The sequence below is a fragment of the Tyto alba genome, unplaced genomic scaffold (genome assembly GCF_018691265.1).
Source record: "Tyto alba isolate M040663 unplaced genomic scaffold, T.alba_DEE_v4.0 Super-Scaffold_2, whole genome shotgun sequence".
In the NCBI taxonomy this organism is placed as follows: Eukaryota; Metazoa; Chordata; class Aves; order Strigiformes; family Tytonidae; genus Tyto; species Tyto alba.
The window spans coordinates 59,959,452-59,975,919 of NW_024881282.1; the positions used below are offsets into that span (position 1 = coordinate 59,959,452).

Genomic DNA, 16,468 nt, shown 5'->3' on the forward strand with positions numbered 1-16,468 from the left:
TCTATTCTGAATAAGTTAAACAGAATCTGCGCCTCAGGTTTGAGCTGTGTACAGTAACCATACCAGGATAGTGGCTTTTCTAAACACTCTGTTCTTTCTATTTATCATTACACTTCAAATTTCCATTTTGTCACCAAGTAAAAATGGAAATTACTGTGAATCTTAAATATTTGCCCAAGGATGAAAACGTATTTCTGATAGAATTATTTCAAACACATCTACAGATCAAATATTTTTTAAGTTCTAGGACTACTTACACTTCATTTGTATGTTTTATGAACATGTTTACCATCTTACTATTTATTTTTTTATTTTTTTACTTCAGTAATTTTACTTCATTAATGTTTTGCTTCAATAAAACAAAATTGCTTATGATATTGCTTATAAATGAATCATAGATGGCATAGTTTAGAAAAATTAATTGCTTACAAAAACTTAAGAAAATCATGAACAAAGCACTTTTCAAATATGGTATGAAATGGCTAGACTAAGAATAACTGAGAATAGAAATCACATTTTCAGAATGAGAGAGTAAGATAGGCCTTCAGTGTCCATACTTAACAATGAAATTAAGTAATTTGGTCTGGATTTAATCTCAGTTTGAAAAGCCTGCAGGATAGGCTTCTGCATCTTAAATTACTTATTTAGACTTCTTCTGGAGACAATAGTGAATAATAAGATTTCTACCATCTATAAAGTATCCAGTGCCAATAGAAAAGTCACAAAGAAGACAAAACATGTTTATAAATACTGGAATGTCACTATATGTGAAAAGAATAAATAATCTAGACTCTTAAAGAGATAACAGGGTCAGAACTCTATAAAATTATGAATGTCATGGAAGGAGAACACATAGGTTTTATTCTCCTATTATGTCATCATTTCTCATCAGAATGGGGAAACATCAGATGTCATTATATTAAAGAATTTTTAAAGCCAACAGGGATTACATAATACTTGCATACATCGCACAGGATACTGAAGAGACCAGAAAAGAATAACAAATCAATTCAGAAAATAAAAACAGAATCAAAGTCCATCACACATAATTGAACATAAAGTAAATAATAGTGTAGTCTTTATACTTCACATTAGGAAACAACAAAGGAAAAGTTATATACCTGCTTTGTTCTTATGTTCTAATAATCTGGTATTGGCTGTTGTCAGAGCCAAGTTAAATGGATTTCTGGTTTGAACTCATACATTTCTGCTTAAATTTTTATGTAAACTCAGTTCTTCAGTTCCATTCCATTTCTCATCACACAAAAAAAAAAAAAAAAAAAGTGATTTCAGTAAGCAGGTAATTCAGCATTTTATGCAAATAGACACCAAATAGGCCCGTAGGAATATTTTCAGCTAATTTTCCTGATTTAATTTCATAGGATTAATGTATATTCACCAGTCTGTCTCTACTACATAATCAAATCAGCGAAGCTGAAGTGGTCTATATCTAATTGTATATTCTGTAGCTTGATGAAGCAGGTGCTGAATTACTTGAATATAATTTGGTTATTTAATAACTTACAATATCTAAAAGAATCTGAAGTAGATCACCAAAATTTCAGTATAGCATCATACTTCACTTGCTTGATCCCTTTCAGCGTTCACTTGTTTCCCAGATCTATTGCAGCTTTTTTTCCCTACATTTAAACAAAGGATAGGCTTTAGATACATTTTTTTAAGCCTTAACATACTTCTGCATAGTTTGTTTGATATTTATGGAATTCACAATATCCTTTATCTTAATTATCCTATAAAGTGGTCTGGAAATGTAATATCATCATGGGAATTTGTTCCTTGAGTATACAGCATGATGACATGCACATTACACGCTGGTGCCAAAATATAAAACCACAGCATACTCCAGCACTCCATATAAAAATGTAACAGCATTAGTACAGAGAACAATGTTAAAATACTTTTCTCAAGCACAAATAACATCTCATTTTCAAAGCTCTGTGTTTTTCTCACTGCATTGCTCGTTACCGATGTCAGTAGGAGGTCTGCATGTAGACTGAGAATATAATAAATGAATCAAAATTTGTTTGAAGCTGAGGCTGGGAATAATTTTGCCCAGAGGATTACTTCTGCTGACCATCATCTGACTTGAAACTAATAAAGAAATAGCCTTCCTAGAAACCTGATTTATAGAACAACATGACTAGTGTTAAAAAGGAAAAAACAGGTATTGTTGGGGTGATAGAAGTCTTTACTAAATAACAAAAGACACTGATGCTAGAAGGTTTCTTCTATAATAACTTAAAGGCTCACTTTAAAAGCACCTTGATGTTTGACTTCTGCAAACAACCTTAATAATTTTTGCCCATTGTCTCTTATTATTATTATTATTATGTAGTTACCAGAGCAGCCATGAATTTCACTGAGGAAGAACAGAATTTTTCGCAGAGATAACCTGCACTTGTTAATGGATTTACCCTCATAAAGGTTAAATATGGACAAAAGGTAAACTGAGAGGCTACACCTTCTGGTGCGACAGTGAAATACTGAAATAATCTATTAAAACAGAGATTAATCAGTTCCCTTACAGACATTTACTTTCTTTACTTAAGAAAATAATTTTACCCCCTTGAAACACTGTCTTAACTATAAGAAAAATCAGTACTTTACAGGCACAAATTCTTTGAGGAACATATTTCATTTACAGACATGAGTAAGAGATGCCAGCAATCTAAATAGTTGATTTTTATTTCTACATTATGATCTATTTATTATTCTTGCTGTGGCAACAACAGACGCTACGTTGAATCGAATCCATATTATTCTCTCTAAACTGAGCTGTTTAGGCATTAATTCTATTTTTTTAAAAATCTTTGACTATTTAGTTGAACAACTGAGAAGCCATTCTGTTAACACAGCAATTTTATCAACAAAATAAATTTTGAATGAATAATACTGTTTTGACACTGTTACTGTGATAAAAGCGTATTTCCTCAGAGTCTGCTTGTTGTTAGTATGTTAGTTGTATGGAGACTGATTAGTTTTGGCACTGCATTAAGGAAAGCTAAGTCTAAGCTTGATGGTGCTATCTGCAGTGGTATTTTCAGTTGTCTTGCTCATTCTGTCCTAACAGGTTGGGATAAATGCACCTTTATCAATTTAGAGACTTATATGACTATCACTTCCCCTGGTTCCAAAATACTCACTGATTTACAGACTGTACTCCATCCATTTCTTCTTGTCTGTTTGCCATTTGACACCTTCACTGTTTAGCATGATGCCTTTTCTAATCCCAAATACCAATGGGAAAACAGCATTCAGACTGTGCAAGAACCCTGTATAGATGTAGTATGCGGTGATGCACACCAAAATTTCTATGGAAATCCAGGTCTTCAGTACGGATTTTGAGAAAAGGAGATGTCCAGATAAGGATGTGACCCTAACATGAGTACTCTCAGCTTTCTCGGGATATATAAAGTCTACCCAACTTACTAAATTCAGGTACTGCTGCTCCTAGTTGTGAGTTCACTTTACATTAGGAACATTCCCCACAGATTTATTTTTGCTTCTTTATTCCTTGAATCTTCGATGATTTTGATCTAGCTTAAACAGCCAAGATTTCAAATTCTGTAACAACATTAAAACAAGAAAGTACGGCTCCACTGAATTTAACCTGAGAAACAATAATGCAGAACCAAAAAACCCAGGCCTTTACATTTTTTTATAAAGTTAGACTTCCTATCTAGTCTGTCTGCTAATTAGAAGCAACAATAAGACAAAGAGATAAAAGACAGTGCAAGAATGTTAGTTCAGCAGTTATTGCAGACCTGTAAGTCATTATTGTCATTGCTAGTAATAAGCGGTAGACCTTGTAACAGGTCTCTGCAAGGCCTCAAGATTAATTTCTTAGTCTTTGTCTGAACTTAACTTGCCTGCCTGGAGTTTTGATTTAGCTTGTTTAGCTGCAACAATTTTTCTAATGATCAGCTGACTATTGCCTAATTTGTTAGTTCTGCTTGTATAATTTATTTTTGTTTATATTTGTATAATCTTGTGGTATAATCAAAGTTTTCACATATACATTAAAAAGTATTCTGTGTAGAATGAAATATGACTTTAACACAATAATGTGGTTCACAGGTGTTAATGTGGTTTTAACGTGGTTTATTGGCATGGGATAATATAGACAGTCATAAAAAAACCTAGCAATGGTCATTAAAAAAATTGACCAGGGAGCTGGACAAAAAGGTTTTAAGGATATCAAAGAGAAAAAAAAAATGGAAAAGAACAATGAATGTACTAACATATGTAAAATAAAATATATTATAAATACAGATAAAAAGGGATGTTGCCAAATAATAAAGAAAAAGCAAAGCAAAAAAACCAAACATGTTAGAAAATGTGCTAAATTAGCCCCAAGTGGAACTGAGAGTGAGGAAGAAGAAAACATCAACATCACAGTCCTGCTAGTGAAGAATACAGGATGCCAACAACTCGCTAAACAACCCTTTTCCCTTCTTTCTGAGGATGGGTGCTGCCAAACTTAGCACCTAAAGGGGCAGCATAAACACTGAGAAAAGGGTAGATACTTCAAAGCGTGTGACATTTTTAAACTGTGTTTTAATGAGATTTACTGTGTATTAATTTGACAATTTGGAGTGTGAATGATAATATCATTGTAACAACTAATCATATTAACAGTCTGAGTAAAATACCATAAATAATTACAATCTAAACTGAAAGAGGGTAGATTTAGATTAGATCTAAGGAAGAAATTCTTTTCTGTGAGGGTGGTGAGACACTAGGACAGGTTGCCCAGAGCAGCTGTGGCTGCCCCCTCCCTGGAAGTGTTCAAGGCCAGGTTGGACGGGGCTTTGAGCAACCTGGTCTGGTGGAAGGTGTCCCTGCCCACGGTGAGGGGGTTGAAACTAGGTGATCTTTAAGGTCCCTTCCAACCCAAATAATTTTATGATTCTATGATTTTAATACAGCTGTGAATTAGTAGCTTCTCATATCAGGTAAGTTCCATTTTTTGCTCACAACAAAGTTTTGATGGTAACATTATGTTACTGCTGGTTTTCTAATTGACTCCATAAACTCTCATTAAGTGGTGCAAAAGACAGAAAGGTTATTTTTCTTTTCCTCACTTGATATTTCATATTTTCCCTAAACAAAAATGGTGATTCTGATGAAATCAGAAAGTTTCACTCTTTCTTCTGCTTCCAAAAAAATTACATTCAAAAACAGAAAAAAAAAAAAAAAAATAAATAGACTATTATTTCCTTAAAATGTATTTTGATTTGGGGGAATTGTGACTGAAATTTAACATGAATATACATGAAACATTTATATCTTTGTGACAGAAGGTCCTGTAATAATCACATTACAAAGTATAAAATAACATAAGAAACTTGGGAATATCCAGATCACGTAATAATAAACAAAGGTAATAGGAATATAATAATAAAGCACAGCAGTAATTCTTAACACTGGATCAACACAATGAATACCTCTTTGAAGGTATACTTGAACACAAATATGCTTCTTCTAAAGAAGAAATACTAAAATTTCTATCTCAAAAAAGATCTTGTTTCATCATGTTTAAAACTAGAAAAAGCTCAATATTCATTTGTATTTTGTCTCCTGTTCTCAAAAAATGTATAAATTGTGCAAATCTTCTAAAATACAACCAAAAGACAACAATAATAGCTACCCAACAAACTAGAAACAGAACTAAATTACAAGTGTCCCAAATTATGACCTGTGTACTTGAGAAATATCATCAACAGCTAGAAAATCACAATTTTAAAGGTAAGTAACAGGCTTTGGTTTTGAAGCCACTTTTGCTTTAGTCTCTTAAACTGAGTTATATTCTAACAATATTGCACAGGCCTTCCAAATGTCATGGCCAATGATAAACATGCAAAAATAAAAAATTAAAATTCTCTCAAACCAAAAAGAGATAAAACAGTACAAACAATCACAGTCTTCCAAATTATGTTTTCTATTCTCTGAAATAATATATTCTCATTACAATTTTTTTGTTCATATGCAGGTTAGTAAGGTAGCTTTATATACAGCCTTTCACATACTCAGCACTATGGAAAATCAGCTGTATTCAAAATTTTCTATTTCATAATACAAAGTTATTGGGGATGGTGGGGGGAGTAATTCTGTAGCAGTAAAGGTCTATTAAGACTATACTTGTTGGCTGGATACATGCTACTCCCCACAGAGATTCTGAAAGGTGCCAATACACATTAAGTGAAAAACCCTCTAATATCAGGAATCCTGGGTAATTTATAGATGGCACCATTTGAGCAGATGTATAGCTTTGATGAATTTTTTTTCATAGCCCTGCTACCTATATAATATTAGCCAATTAGCTGTAGCTTGACTATATTGAACTTCTGGAAGATTGGGAATGCCACATTTGCTTGGAGGTTGAAAACTGTGTGTAAAGGAGAGAAAAAAGTTCTAGAATATTTCAGCCCCTAAAATCTCAAAGAAACTTCAGGATAGAAACACTTAGTCAACTATGCAGTGATTCAACTATAATACTAACAAAAATCTATTGCATGAGACAGCTATCTGTGTCAAATTAGATTGCTTGTCTTTAAGAAGGGTTGTTGCACTGGGTTTTGATATTAGATTGTAGGTGTAAAATGGTCTCACAGAGAATTCTCCCAGTAAATTAGTCTCTTCAAAAAATCCATACTTTAATAGAAAGTAAACATGATTGCTATTACATTTCATTTTCTGTACATGGTTGAACTTTGAAACAACTACTATCAAGTGCAGTAGCAGATAAAAGGCTCAATAAAAAAAAAAAAAAATCTTGTGGATTAGAGTAAAATCCCAGAGAAACCACTTCCTCTAGTAGAAGTATTTGGGATAATGAACAATGGCAGAAGAAACAAATATCCTTGACCTCCTTTTATGAATATAAGAATAACCTACAAAGATGAGGATCAATAGATTATTTTGTAAATAAAACCATAGCAAAACAGATGCTCTTTAAATTATATCAGGTCACTGAAGGTTAACATAACAAGATGCTAACTCATGAATATAAAAAAAAGTGGTAGATTCCTTTCAACTGCATAGCAAAATACTAGCATCTTCATCATTCTTTCTTAACTGAACAAATCAGACCTAATGGAGCCATACAGATCTAGTGGCAAAGAAAAGAACGCAGACCATTAATTTTGTTAGTAAGTGTTCCATTACAGTTCCATTAGTTTGATAGCTGAAGCTGCAGCTCCAGCTCCAGATAAAACATCCCATATGTGTTTTCTTTCACAGAGTTAGTTATAATCAGTAAAGGTGCTCATTAAAGTTACCAAATTCAGAAGTGTTCATTTATATAGAAAATATATTATAAACAATTCTGAAAATATATAAATGACAAATATTTTAAGAAAGTTTTAAACAGTGAAAATAGGCACTCAAAAGGGATGCACATATACTACATATATATTCACAGACATAATCCCAAAATAAGATGTAAAAGGGAGAAATGTGTTTCAAATGCAATGGATGATTCCCAAAATGAATAAAATTTGCATGTTAGCACAGAGTAGCTATCTGAAATTAATATAACAATTGTGACTGCTCCAATCCAACATGGTTTTGCAATTATACTATTCATATCAGAAGAGAGGAGCACAGTCACTGCAGTGTAATAAAAGTTTAAGTTATCGTTTGAATTGAAAAAATGTAATGTACTAAGTATCAAAATAACTGGGTTGAATTCTCAATTGTCCTATCGTATCTACATGCCTATGTTAAATCTTGAGTTATAAAAGAGGTGAAGGAAGGAAATGGTCACTGAAAGTAGAATATATTTCACATACAAGATTTTTCTACAGTTAGATGTGACACTAGTTAACATTGAACCATAATTTATATTCATAAAAGTAATGCAGATTGAATTCAATATAAAGTACTGTATTTTTTATTCAATTCATTAAGAAATCAGCTGTCGATGCCATTGACTAAATTAAACACAGTAACAGGCTTGGTACAAGTATTCTATGACCTGAATTATATCTCAATGCGTTTTCTTGGAGTTGTCAAGGATATATTATTGAAAAGGACACTATAGCTAGTTAACTTCTTCACTCCTTCCTAGTTTTACTGGTTTTCTAAAGACATCTTTTTATAATAGAGGTTAGGATACAACACAGAACTACTACTCTTTTATCTTCAGTAAGTATAGCACTCTTAGAAATTATTCTTCCTTGCTTATGATTAACAGAATCATTATTCTAAATAGGTCTACAAAAAGATTTACAAACCAAACCATTATTTATTTTAGATTTCTACTAATAAAAATGGTGAATTTCCTTAGTGCACAGTATGATGTGTTTTCCATGCTGCATATACATAAATTACATTTAATAGTTAAAAGATTTTTAATATTTCACCGTGTGATGCACAAAATTCCTAGACTAAATAGGATTGTCACTAATTTATGTAACTCAACAGAAGAACAAAATATACTAGTAGCATTCATGAAAGAACCCCACATTAAAAAGCAGTAATATATTGGTAATCCAGTATTTTAAGAATTGATAAGTCAAGTGGCAAGAAACAATTATTAAAACACATTTATCTTCACCTAGAAAGCATTAGCTGTATCCCAAATCTATGCATATTAATTATCCAAGAATACATAAAAGCCTTCAGTGTGAATTCCTGTTCAGTAACATACTGTCAGCACCAACAGAGTCAGAAGAACGTCTGACTTAGTGACATTTTTCAGCTTACTACACTGATATTGATCATGTGCATTGTCTTTCTTGACTGAATACTTAGGACACTGTGCAGAAACGCTGTATATTACAAATTAAGTTCATTTCCAGTTTTGTTCAATTGCATGTCATTAGTTTATAGTTTCATTCTAAAGCTTTGGCAAATGCAGCAGTACAGTGCAAAGAGTACAAGGGAAGGAGTCACAGAGCAGCTCTGAGAGCTCACACGCTTGCCCCCACACTGCACTGCTCCTCTGCAGACCCTGCTCATCTCCTCAGGCTGGTGCTTGAGCAGACAGAGCCATGCCCCCTGCTCTGTCACCCCTTCTCCAAGGTGCTCTGTGATGCCAGAAGAGCCAGGCAGAGGCATCCCAGCACTGCTCTGGCCACGGAGATTTGCTGTGATGCTCTGTGCAAGACTGGGGAGAGCCCTGGCGTATCCCTGCTCTGCTTCCACCACACGCTCGCAGATAAAGCAGGCCTTAATGATGAGTGGCTAGTATTGCAAAGCTGAGTAAACAAGCCAAGATGACAGATCAAATTCCACCAAATTTCTGAAAGTCTGACTGCACCAGGGATCATATGCATGCAAGCTGGGAGAGGTGACATTTCAGACTCATTCAGGATAAATAAAAGGCAGGGAAGGAGTCCTACGGTCAGAAGAAAACTGTAGGCTTCAAATTCTACATACACTCAAATTCTTTTTCGAGACAAGTGAGGTGAAAAAAACCTACATACTATTACCTCTTTCTTATAATTTATATTCCTCATACTCTTTCCAAAAGCTCAGAAAAGTACTGATCTCATAGGTCAAAAATCAGGGCTATTTATGAACTTAGAGAAGTATTGACTCTAAGGGATGTCAAGGAGAACACCTCATCCTGCTGCTGCCTCGTCTGCTCTATTAGGAGCAGCTCCAGCCTGAGTGGCTCCATCAGTGAGCACTGTGATGAGACAACACTGGGAGCAGCAGACCCCAGGCATTTGGAAAAGTTCATTACCTTAAATTTTACTTGGCAGATACCTGGCAGTCAGTCAAGATCACGTACAGTAATTATCAAACACTGAGGTAAGAAAAAAAAAGACGAAGTAAAGAAGGCCAGCAGTATCCAGAAAAGTTAAATCAAGGGAATAGGTAAGAAAATATTTCTTAATTAAAACAAAACGGTACAATACCTGATGACATTACAACTGTTACTGGGCAAAGCAAGCCTTTTCTAAAGCTAGACCTGTTCAGAAATTTTCAGTCACAATAGCTTGTATGTTCAGCAAATAGATCTGTCAGCCTATTCATAGCTTCTCTGTTTTTTATCACACATTTCAACAGTTTTAGTCTGATACAAATTAGGTTGTTGCAATACTGTTAATAAAATATTTTTGATTTTCTCTTACCTTAAAAAGACAATAGTTCAATAGACTATTTCACTTAACTAAATATTTCAAAAAATCCTACTGTGAGGCTTGCTTATATTTTGTTCTAAAATGGCATACAGAAACAGTTTGATTTACAGAAAACATGCTGTTGGCAATATGAGCTATAAAAAGCAATGGGGAGTAAATATTCAGTGAGCAGCTAGGATATCAAAATGTCATTAAATAGCTGCATGATATGTTATTAAAATTATAAAAGACTTTTTAATAGAGGTCTTTGTGTAAGGATGGCTAGAGCTCATCTAAAATGGTAAATTTCATCAAGATAATTGTGTATACATAATCTCCCCAAGTTGATTTACCAGAAAAAAAACCCACATAAATACTCAAAATATATACAAAGACTTTTCTCACCCCTTATAGCTATAATAATAGCTATGACTTTAGGAATGTTTAAATACTTCCTCTCTTGTCTTTATCTGATTTTTTTCTGTATTTCTGTTAAAACTATGAAGAACAGATTAAATGTACAAAACTCTGCTTTTATTTTATTTGGAAAAAACTATCCCCCAAAGCATTCTTTTTTACCCTAGTCAATCTTACTATTATTTAGCATTCTGTGTTTTTACGATATGGTGACATTTGTCAAAATACAAGGCTTCTTGGTATAATCCAAATCATACAGCTATACTTTCACTTCATAACAGAAATTGTGATTAAATAATTGACACTATACACTTATGAGTATAAATTCCACATCCTATATAACTAATCCTCTTCAAGTTCAATTTTTTTTTTTCTTTAATTCACTCCTGATTAGCTTAAGATAATGGCATAACAAGTTTTGCTGAGGAAATAGGCTTCACAAAAAACAATCAGAATTATAGTAAGACTCATATCCTTAAGCAAATGCTGTTGCAGTTCTTCTATGCAATCCTTAGTCTACAAGGATTGCATATCTCACATGTGAGATGATTCTTTAATTTTCCACAGAGAACTCCCCCAGTGAGGAAGCATATGTGCTTACGGAGAAGGTAATTTTATAGAGAAATCACATAATGGATCAAGTCACCAGGCCCACACACCTGGCAGCCCAGATAGGCTGATCCAGAGGAGGGGCAGGGGACCAGCAGTCAGGGTGATGCAGCTCCCCTTCATTACAAGGACATCAGTAAAAGAAGGAAGCGCAGGAGGTGCCCACATATGAGCTCCCTGACCATTACATTAGATATCCAGTTAATTGGCCTTAACAAAGGTACCTTCTGCCATTTAAGATGTCCCAGGAAACCCCTAGAGGCCACTGTGCCTCTTCAGTCAGAAGGGCACATCTCTCTTCAGAGTCCCATGCTGTATCTTCCAAAGGCACATAAATGTCTCAGATTCAGTAGGACATAGAAAAAAACAGTTTTGTAGGCAGATAGAGTTCCACCATTCCTCTCTTTGAGACCTTTAATATGTTCCCCCCCACCACCCTCTGTTTTGTCCTTGCTCTCTGGACTTCTTTAATGCATCCTTACATAATGAGACAGGATACTATAAACCAAATAACTGAGTCACAGACTATATCCTTTCAAAGCAAATAGTTACCTTCCTCATTAACCAACTACAGTAACCAGATGTGGTGGGCTGACCCTGACTGGGTGCCAGGTGCCCAACAAAGCTGCTCTACCACTCTCCTCGGGTGGACAGGGGAGAGAAAAAATAACAAAAGACTTGTGGGTCAAGATAAGGACAGGGAGAGATAACTCACCAATTGCCATCATGGGCAAAAGAGACTTGACTTGGGGAAAATTAATTTAATTTACTGCCAATCAAATCAGAGTAGGGTAATAAGAAAATAACCCCACAACTTAAAACACCTTTCCCCCACCCTTCCCTTCTTCCCAGGATTAACTTCACTCCTGATTCTCTCTACCTCCTCCCCCACAACAGTGAAAGGGGACAGGGAATGGGGGTTGTGATCAGTTCATCAAATGTTGTCTCTGCCACTCCTTCTTCCTCAGGGGAAAGACTCCTCACACTCTTCCCATGCTCCACTGTGGGGTCCCTCCAAGGGGAGGCAGTCCTCCATGAATTTCTCCAACAGGCATCCTTCTGACAGGCTGCAGTTCTTCATGAACTGCTCCAGTGTGGGTCCCCCCCGGGCTGTAGGTGGAGATCTGTTCCAGCATGGACCTCCATGGGCTGCAGGGGCACAGCCTGCCTCACCGTGGTCTTCACCACGGGCTGCAGGGAAATATCTGCTCTGGCTCCCAGAGCACCTCCTCCCCCTCCTTCTTCACTGACCTTGGTGGCTGCAGAGCTGTTTCTCACACATATTCTCACTCCTCCATCCAGCTGCAGTTTCTGTTGTGCAGCAACATTTTCCCCCTTCTTAAATACATTACCCCAGAGGCACTAACACCGTCACTGATGGGCTTGGACTTGGCCAGTGATGGATCCATCTTGGAGTTGGCCAGCACTGGCTCTGTTGGACATGGGGAAAGCTTCTAGCACCTTCTCACAGAAGCCACCCCTCTAGCCCCCCTGCTGCCAAAACCTTGCCACGCAAACCCAATACACCAGATTTAATCCACAACTTTATCTTCAAAAGCTATATTTATCTCAAGGAAATATTAAGACTTGCTTTTAAGCTATACAGCATGAGCAAGAAAGTCATGGAAGATTAATGAATTCAGTTGTCTGCATATTTAATAAAATATTCACTCATAGTTGTAATCAAGCCATAGTTCACCAATGCATGTGCTGAACTTTAAATATTCAAGTGAAGCACTTGAGCACATTATTAAAATTAAGTAAAATAAAACCAAATTAATACAATTTCCAGTGAACTGATGATCCAGATTTATTAACTCTTTAAATTACTCAATTTTTCAGACTAAATGTAGCTACTGGGTTATTTTAGAAAGATATAACTGCACAGGACTGCCAGGTCATCAGTACAGCAAAAGGATTATGAACACATTTAAGATCTGAAAGATCTAAATGTTAAGACTTAACACCACTAAAACTAATTCATTACACAGTGCTCTTTCACTTCCAGTAAGAAAAATCAGCGGATTAAAAATTCCTTTTAAGTGCTTACATTCATAACAAAATCTCATTCAAAGTATGTTGCAAATCCAACATTTATTTTGTACCTTAGTGTTTTGGAGGACATAAATCACATTTCTGGTCAGCAGCAGACTGTGTATCCATCACCATTGATACAATACCTGGAGATCCAAGTACTGTGCCTGATATTAGCTGAGGAGACAGCAGTAGTGTAATGTGCAGACAGTACTATCTCATATATTTTCATCAGTCTGCTCTGGAGAAAATATAGTTCTGTATGTTTACTGAATTGTTTTTTCTGCTTCAGGATTTCAACACTCAAAGAAAATGAAAAAAGTCATCCATATTTTAATGAGATCATTATGAATAGTTCATCTTCTAGTTTGCTTTAGGGTACTAAATTTTCATTATCTACAGGTAGAGGCAATGGAAAGATGGCTGTTGCAATTGTTTGGCAATGGAGGTCTGGCAATCTCTCTGTAGCATTTTTGCTCTACCACTACTGCACAGCTTAAGCAACCCAGTCTGAGCTTGGTAAGAACTCTACATTTTTGTTTCCAAAATATTTTGTGTATTTTCTTCCATAAATCTAATGGTTATTATTCTTGAACAGACACAACCCACCCCCAAACCAGCAAAGAAAGGCTTCCATGTTTTATTCCAGATTTCCTGCAGTGACCTAAGTTTTCACGCTGTCTCAATCCTCATACAGACAGAGATGAATCTGAAGTTGCCTCGTCCTCTGAGATCTCACCATCTGGTGGTATGCACCATTAACCCATTTGAGTAGTGAATTGGTCTCAAACTGAAGGCTGCCACACTGTATATTTGTAGACACGAGGATGTGATTTTAACCATGAGTCAAATACACATCATGAGTCAAAATCATGATACTCTAAACACATCAAGTAAGAAGATGGAAGTTAGTATCTAATGATAAGGAAAAGTGTGGTTCTTACAAAAAGTGAACAAATGCAGGGCCACATTCTCAAGAGAGTTAAGAAAAAAAAAAAAAAATGTAGCTAGAACCAAAACTTTGGATGGAAATTTAGAGTTGCTTGAGCAACCTGCATCCTGAAATTAGAAGAAAGACTTGCTCCCCAAACTTCAGTAATTATATAAATTCAGCAACTGGAAAACAGTCCCAATTAGTATTAATACATTAAGACAGCAAGAGCTTCAAACTTACACGGAGCAAGAATAATCTTTAACATCCATTGCAATATCAGAGTCCAGTGCAGCATCTGCTATGTTCTAGAGCAGAGCAGCTCTCTCTTCAATCTCAGAATACTTTACATCACCTTTTTTTCATACTCACCACCAGACCTCTGCAGAAATTAATTCACAGATATTGCAAAGCTCTCTACTACATACTTGTGTAAGGAACTTTTTATGTAGAGCTCATGTCCAGGATAGGATCCTGATGTTTTCCTCCCTAGTAAATCTGGCCACAACTCCTGAGTGACAGCTTCTCTGATGCCATTCTGGCAGTCCTATTACACTTCCCATGTGTGTGCCAAGAAAGGGGGGAACCTCCAGCTGTCCTCAATTATTCATCTTCAATGATTCCTAGTTCCTGGCTGGTAGCCTTCCTCAGGCAGAAGATCTCACCAACTTTCCTCCACTGCTGGGCAGAGAAGCATCCAGTTTCAGTTCCCAGACTCTCTGCTGCTTAGCTCTGCTATACAGTGGAAAGGGGATCCACTATAAATCCCCAAACACTCTTTTACAAGGAAGGCTGGAGAGCAATGACAATCAGAATCTGGATGATAAGGGATACAGAAATCATTTCCAAGACAGATTAATTTCCAAGTTCAGCCAAAAGGTGAATTCTCCAATGAAAAATCTAAATTCTGTGGCATTTGAACAAATATTTAATTCTCTGGCCACAGAACACCACCCTAGATTAGACCTTGATTGAGATTAATGGGGCATGTCCTATTTCCCTTGTTACTTTAAACCTCATCTAGGAAAGCCATTTCACCTGTCTGATTGCAATGAAAGCAAATTGCTATGGTCATCTTTTCAATCATAGAGAGTAAGGCTTTTTAAAGAGAACTTGAGGTTCTCCTCAAAAGACAGATGAAATAAACATGAAATTTGTAGAATATATTTTTTTTATATGCTATAGCAACTATCCAGAAAATATATCAGAAGATAGAAAATAATTAAAGTGGTTTATTCTCAGGGATAATATTTCAGCTGGCCTCAGTGATTAGCTTTGGTGCTTAAAGAAGCTTTAACATTTCTTTGGTTTTCAAATGTTTAGGTTATAATACACTCAATTTCTGTTAAGCAAAACTTACTCTTGTCCAGCCCCTATGACTCTATGTTTAATTAAAGTTCTTACGGCTCTGTACTATGGCATTACTATCAACACTTCTTAATCACTAATATTAATTTCTAGAATGTTAAATCAAGCTCTTGAGCTGATGAAAATACTAGACAGGTTGTACATCAAAATATACATACACAGAAGTTGAGACATTCTTTTAAAAGTTAACATCTTCTCAAAGCTATGACAATCAAAAATAAAAGTTCAGTCTCCATTTCCCATTCTTTAGTACATTATACATACTCATTTGCATAGGTACTAAACACATGAAAAATGTTCCTTTTGTTGAGTGTCATAGACATGAAGCTACTAAAAAAGAGATATCAGAGTCTCTATTATGTCAAATTGCGTCTTTAAATTTATTGTTGCTACACAAGCAAGGTTGAACCTATTTGATGATTATCATTTGAGATTTCTTACTTAGAACCGTGTCAAAATTAATCCTTATTTAGTGAGCTTTTTGAAAAGGGTTTAAAATATCAAAATTCAGAAACACGTTCATTAGAATTATTTGTAAGTAATTAAAAATGATAGCTTATAAACAAGTTGTGATTGGATCCTAAAGCCATATCAGAAATAGTGCTCAAATGCCAGCCTGTCAGATAATTTTATGCTTCCTACATGGGCCCTGTTGATCACTAAATAGTGACATTTTTATTATTCTCATGAAAAAAGAAAGTAAAAATTTTTGCCATCACAAGCTCTTTCCCCTTCCTTTTCCCTCCTAGTTCATGACATCATCCACCGGAACACCAGAAAATCATTAATTACTCAGTTTGTGTCCTCCCACTTCTCTATTATCAAATGCCTCCGTTACAATGTAAGAACCATAAATTGAACAGGAAAGGTAATCAACATGTTCATGAAGCCTTAATTTTCTTCTGTTTGACAGAGACACTAACATGATGAGCTATGGCATTTCTGTGTAAAATCCTTTTTGGATTTGGATTGTGTCACATTCTATCAGTCAGGAGTCAACAAGTTTCTCATGACA

General features: G+C 35.4%; 1 protein-coding gene across 2 annotated transcripts in view; it reads right to left on the minus strand.

Annotated features, from left to right (window-relative positions):
* Positions 1-16,468, minus strand: part of IMMP2L (inner mitochondrial membrane peptidase subunit 2) — a 469,876-nt gene that overhangs the window by 709 nt on the left and 452,699 nt on the right. The gene's annotated exons all lie outside the window — the stretch shown is intronic.